The sequence below is a fragment of the Rutidosis leptorrhynchoides genome, chromosome 11 (genome assembly GCF_046630445.1).
Source record: "Rutidosis leptorrhynchoides isolate AG116_Rl617_1_P2 chromosome 11, CSIRO_AGI_Rlap_v1, whole genome shotgun sequence".
In the NCBI taxonomy this organism is placed as follows: domain Eukaryota; kingdom Viridiplantae; phylum Streptophyta; class Magnoliopsida; order Asterales; family Asteraceae; genus Rutidosis; species Rutidosis leptorrhynchoides.
The window spans coordinates 248,091,417-248,097,563 of NC_092343.1; the positions used below are offsets into that span (position 1 = coordinate 248,091,417).

The window sequence follows — 6,147 nt, forward strand, 5'->3', positions numbered from 1 at the left end:
CATTTAAAAGTGTTCTAAAAAAATCTCAAATTTTTAGATTAAATATATTTAATTATTTCACTCATTAACTGTTTGAAACCTGATCAAAAAGGTTCGATAATTATTTATTTTCTGTTCCAATGTACGGAGTACTAATATTTAAACTTAAAAAGGTAAAAATATTTTTAACAAATCTAACATCTTCGTAATCGATTTACAGTTCAACTTTTATTTTAGTCCTTCATGAACATGTAATATATCTATATAATAAAACTAACGAAACGTCAACCGAGTGTTACTGACGTTTACTAATTAGGCTCGAAATCATTCATTTTCAATATACACATTCTCTCTCTCTCTCTCTCTATATATATATATATATATATATATATATATATATATATATATATATATATATATATATATATATATATATATATATATTATATTCTTAATTAACAAGTTTAAGTAAATAAATATATTAATTATATTCTTTTAAACAACTAAATATAATATTATATATTTACAAGTAATATTTATATATATTTTTTTATATATTATATATATATATATATATATATATATATATATACATATATATATATATATATTTAACTATTTACAAATAGTTGTTCGTGAATTGTCGGAAAAGGTCGAAAGTCAATTGAATATATGAAACAGTTCAAAATTTTAGTGATCCAACCTAACAGACTTTGCTTATCGTGTTGAAAATACAATATCGTATCGAGAGTTTGATTTAAAATTAGTCAAAATTTTCCGGGTCACTACATAAGTGACAGGAACAGACATTGATTTTCTGAGGAGTCATAATTTTTTCAAATGCACGACGTCGCGCTTGATTTAGCTTGCCAATGGGCTATAAATCCAAGTCGCGACTAAGATTTAGCTTGGCAGTGGCCTAGAAAACTAAGTCGCGACTTGGTTTGCTAGGTGACGACCAGGCCATGGCTCATATTTCTCGGTCACAACTTGGTTTTCGGGGCCACGACTTGGTGTTTGGCTTCATGTTATTGGGTCACTCATTACTCGTAATCGCTCTCCGGCTTCGCTAGGCAACCTCTATTGCCTTGCACTTTCCGACCCCTTGTCTGGGTACCAGGGCATGGAGTGGACATGGTACCCCCTATATATACATATTGCACAAAAAGTGAAGTGACAGGAACTGACATTGATTTTCTGAGGAGTCATAATTTTTCATACAGTGCTCAAATCATGTCGGATCGACCCGAAAATTTGCACGACTCTTACGTTTGATGAAACAAATTGATTCTCGGCTTCCGAAGTTTCATTGGCATGTCATTCTGAGCTGCGGAGTTCGGGCTAGCCTTGGTTTCCGGCGACCGAGGTGCGCCTGATGGTTAAAGTGCGTATGAAGTGATTTGGGTTTCTGTGAAACCTTGTATAGTTGGTATGTAGCTTTCGACCACCTCATCCGACACTTAATTGACCGAGAACATTATACGACGGAGGTCCCGTACGTCAACCACAGTCGATACGTGAGTGGTTAGTATCGACCGGGAACATTATACGTTGGAGATTTCGTAGTATCGCCCGAGAACCAAGTCCGACACCATTATACGTTGACTTTCGACAACCACATCCGAGATCACTCGCGTGTCTAGACTCGATCTAGAACATTATACATCTCTAACGAGTTTTCGCCATGTCACCCGAACCCTTCTTAAGGTGTGAGCTTCGAGTCGAGTCGTGGTACATCATGGAAAGTCAGGGCAGTTGTGACCACCCATGGTAGGCAAGGTAAGTTAGCTATAAAGGATTAAAAGGGGACATTTATTTCGAGTGCGATCATACCAGCACTAACGCACCGGATCCCATCAGAACTCCACAGTTAAGCGTGCTTGGGCGAGAGTAGTACTAGGAGGGGTGACCCCCTGGGAAGTCCTCGTGTTGCACCCCTTTTTTTACTATGATTTTTCGTCCAGGGTTACCATCGAATCGGGCAACAACCATCGCCCGAGCACGACTCCGACCATCAGGGCAACGAAATAAGGCTCACAACACTTGGTTCACTTTTCACCAAGACATGACGATCAACCATAAGCTAGGCGGGCATCGTCGCACAAACATGACTTCGATGAGCATGGCAACGCAATAAGGCTCACAACACTTGGTGAAATTTCACCAAGTCAAGGCGCGCAACCTCTTGTAAGAAAACATGGAGATTTTTAGGGATGTTTTTTGAGGGGGAGGGACGAATCTGAGCGACATGGGGCTGAATCTCAGTGGATCGTGGCAGCAAGGCCACTCTGTCACTTACAATACCCCGTCGCGTATTTAAGTCATCTGCAAAGGATTCTGCCCGCCGCTTGATGGGAATTGTACTTCAAGGCAGCCCGCAAGACTCATCCGTCTCACGAGCGTAGCCAACGACACGTGCCTTTGGGGGCCGAATGAAATGTCCCGTTCTTATTGATTAAAAATGTTCCATATTAATTGATTTCGTTGCGAGGTTTTGACCTCTATATGAGACGTTTTTCAAAGACTGCATTCATTTTTATAACAAACCATAACCTTTATTTCATAAATAAAGGTTTAAAAAGCTTTACGTAGATTATCAAATAATGATAATCTAAAATATCCTGTTTACACACGACCATTACATAATGGTTTACAATACAAATATGTTACATCGAAATCAGTTTCTTGAATGCAGTTTTTACACAATATGATACAAACATGGACTTCAAATCTTGTCCTTATTTTAGTATGCAACAGCGGAAGCTCTTAGTATTCACCTGAGAATAAACATGCTTTAAACGTCAACAAAAATGTTGGTGAGTTATAGGTTTAACCTATATATATATCAAATCGTAACAATAGACCACAAGATTTCATATTTCAATACACATCCCATACATAGAGATAAAAATCATTCATATGGTGAACACCTGGTAACCGACAATAACAAGATGCATATATAAGAATATCCCCATCATTCCGGGACACCCTTCGGATATGATATAAATTTCGAAGTACTAAAGCATCCGGTACTTTGGATGGGGTTTGTTAGGCCCAATAGATCTATCTTTAGGATTCGCGTCAATTAGGGTGTCTGTTCCCTAATTCTTAGATTACCAGACTTAATAAAAAGGGGCATATTCGATTTCGATAATTCAACCATAGAATGTAGTTTCACGTACTTGTGTCTATTTTGTAAATCATTTATAAAACCTGCATGTATTCTCATCCCAAAAATATTAGATTTTGAAAGTGGGACTATAACTCACTTTCACAGATTTTTACTTCGTCGGGAAGTAAGACTTGGCCACTGGTTGATTCACGAACCTATAACAATATATACATATATATCAAAGTATGTTCAAAATATATTTACAACACTTTTAATATATTTTGATGTTTTAAGTTTATTAAGTCAGCTGTCCTCGTTAGTAACCTACAACTAGTTGTCCACAGTTAGATGTACAGAACTAAATCGATAAATATTATCTTGAATCAATCCACGACCCAGTGTATACGTATCTCAGTATTGATCACAACTCAAACTATATATATTTTGGAATCAACCTCAACCCTGTATAGCTAACTCCAACATTCACATATAGAGTGTCTATGGTTGTTCCGAAATATATATAGATGTGTCGACATGATAGGTCGAAACATTGTATACGTGTCTATGGTATCTCAAGATTACATAATATACAATACAAGTTGATTAAGTTATGGTTGGAATAGATTTGTTACCAATTTTCACGTAGCTAAAATGAGAAAAATTATCCAATCTTGTTTTACCCATAACTTCTTCATTTTAAATCCGTTTTGAGTGAATCAAATTGCTATGGTTTCATATTGAACTCTATTTTATGAATCTAAACAGAAAAAGTATAGGTTTATAGTCGGAAAAATAAGTTACAAGTCATTTTTGTAAAGGTAGTCATTTCAGTCGAAAGAACGACGTCTAGATGACCATTTTAGAAAACATACTTCCACTTTGAGTTTAATCATAATTTTTGGATATAGTTTCATGTTCATAATAAAAATCATTTTCTCAGAATAACAACTTTTAAATCAAAGTTTATCATAGTTTTTAATTAACTAACCCAAAACAGCCCGCGGTGTTACTACGACGGCGTAAATCCGGTTTTACGGTGTTTTTCGTGTTTCCAGGTTTTAAATCATTAAGTTAGCATATCATATAGATATAGAACATGTGTTTAGTTGATTTTAAAAGTCAAGTTAGAAGGATTAACTTTTGTTTGCGAACAAGTTTAGAATTAACTAAACTATGTTCTAGTGATTACAAGTTTAAACCTTCGAATAAGATGTAGTGACCCGAACTTTTCCATGTTTATATATATTAATTGAGATTGATATTTACATGATTAAATGTTTCCAACATGTTAAGCAATCAAACTTGTTAAGACTTGATTAATTGAAATATGTTTCATATAGACAATTGACCACCCAAGTTGATCGGTGATTCACGAACGTTAAAACTTGTAAAAACTATATGATGACATATATATGGATATATATATATAGTTAACATGATACTATGATAAGAAAACATATCATAAAGTATATTAACAATGAACTACATATGTAAAAACAAGACTACTAACTTAATGATTTTTAAACGAGACATATATGTAACGATTATCGTTGTAAAGACATTTAATGTATATATATCATATTAAGAGATATTCATACATGATAATATCATGATAATATAATAATTTAAAATCTCATTTGATATTATAAACATTGGGTTAACAACATTTAACAAGATCGTTAACCTAAAGGTTTCAAAACAACACTTACATGTAACGACTAACGATGACTTAACGACTCAGTTAAAATGTATATACATGTAGTGTTTTAATATGTATTTATACACTTTTGAAAGACTTCAATACACTTATCAAAATACTTCTACTTAACAAAAATGCTTACAATTACATCCTCGTTCAGTTTCATCAACAATTCTACTAGTATGCACCCGTATTCGTACTCGTACAATACACAGCTTTTAGATGTATGTACTATTGGTATATACACTCCAATGATCAGCTCTTAGCAGCCCATGTGAGTCACCTAACACATGTGGGAACCATCATTTGGCAACTAGCATGAAATATCTCATAAAATTACAAAAATATGAGTAATCATTCATGACTTATTTACATGAAAACAAAATTACATATCCTTTATATCTAATCCTACACCAACGACCAAAAACACCTACAAACACTTTCATTCTTCAATTTTCTTCATCTAATTGATCTCTCTCAAGTTCTATCTTCAAGTTCTAAGTGTTCTTCATAAATTCCAAAAGTTCTAGTTTCATAAAATCAAGAATACTTTCAAGTTTGCTAGCTCACTTCCAATCTTGTAAGGTGATCATCCAACCTCAAGAAATCTTTGTTTCTTACAGTAGGTTATCATTCTAATACAAGGTAATAATCATATTCAAACTTTGGTTCAATTTCTATAACTATAACAATCTTATTTCAAGTGATGATCTTACTTGAACTTGTTTTCGTGTCATGATTCTGCTTCAAGAACTTCGAGCCATCCAAGGATCCATTGAAGCAAGATCCATTTTTCTCTTTTCCAGTAGGTTTATCCAAGGAAATTAAGGTAGTAATGATGTTCATAACATCATTCGATTCATACATATAAAGCTATCTTATTCGAAGGTTTAAACTTGTAATCACTAGAACATAGTTTAGTTAATTCTAAACTTGTTCGCAAACAAAAGTTAATCCTTCTAACTTGACTTTTAAAATCAACTAAACACATGTTCTATATCTATATGATATGCTAACTTAATGACTTAAAACCTGGAAACACGAAAAACACCGTAAAACCGGATTTACGCCGTCGTAGTAACACCGCGGGCTGTTTTGGGTTAGTTAATTAAAAACTATGATAAACTTTGATTTAAAAGTTGTTATTCTGAGAAAATGATTTTTATTATGAACATGAAACTATATCCAAAAATTATCGTTAAACTCAAAGTGGAAGTATGTTTTCTAAAATGGTCATCTAGACGTCGTTCTTTCGACTGAAATGACTACCTTTACAAAAACGACTTGTAACTTATTTTTCCGACTATAAACCTATACTTTTTCTGTTTAGATTCATAAAATAGAGTTCAATATGAAA

General features: G+C 33.7%; 1 non-coding gene across 1 annotated transcript; it reads left to right on the forward strand.

Annotated features, from left to right (window-relative positions):
- Positions 1 to 1,798: 1,798 nt before the first annotated feature.
- Positions 1,799 to 1,917, forward strand: LOC139878050 (5S ribosomal RNA). The gene has a single exon (XR_011768943.1). It is a non-coding gene; the product is annotated as a 5S ribosomal RNA (ribosomal RNA).
- Positions 1,918 to 6,147: the final 4,230 nt, after the last annotated feature.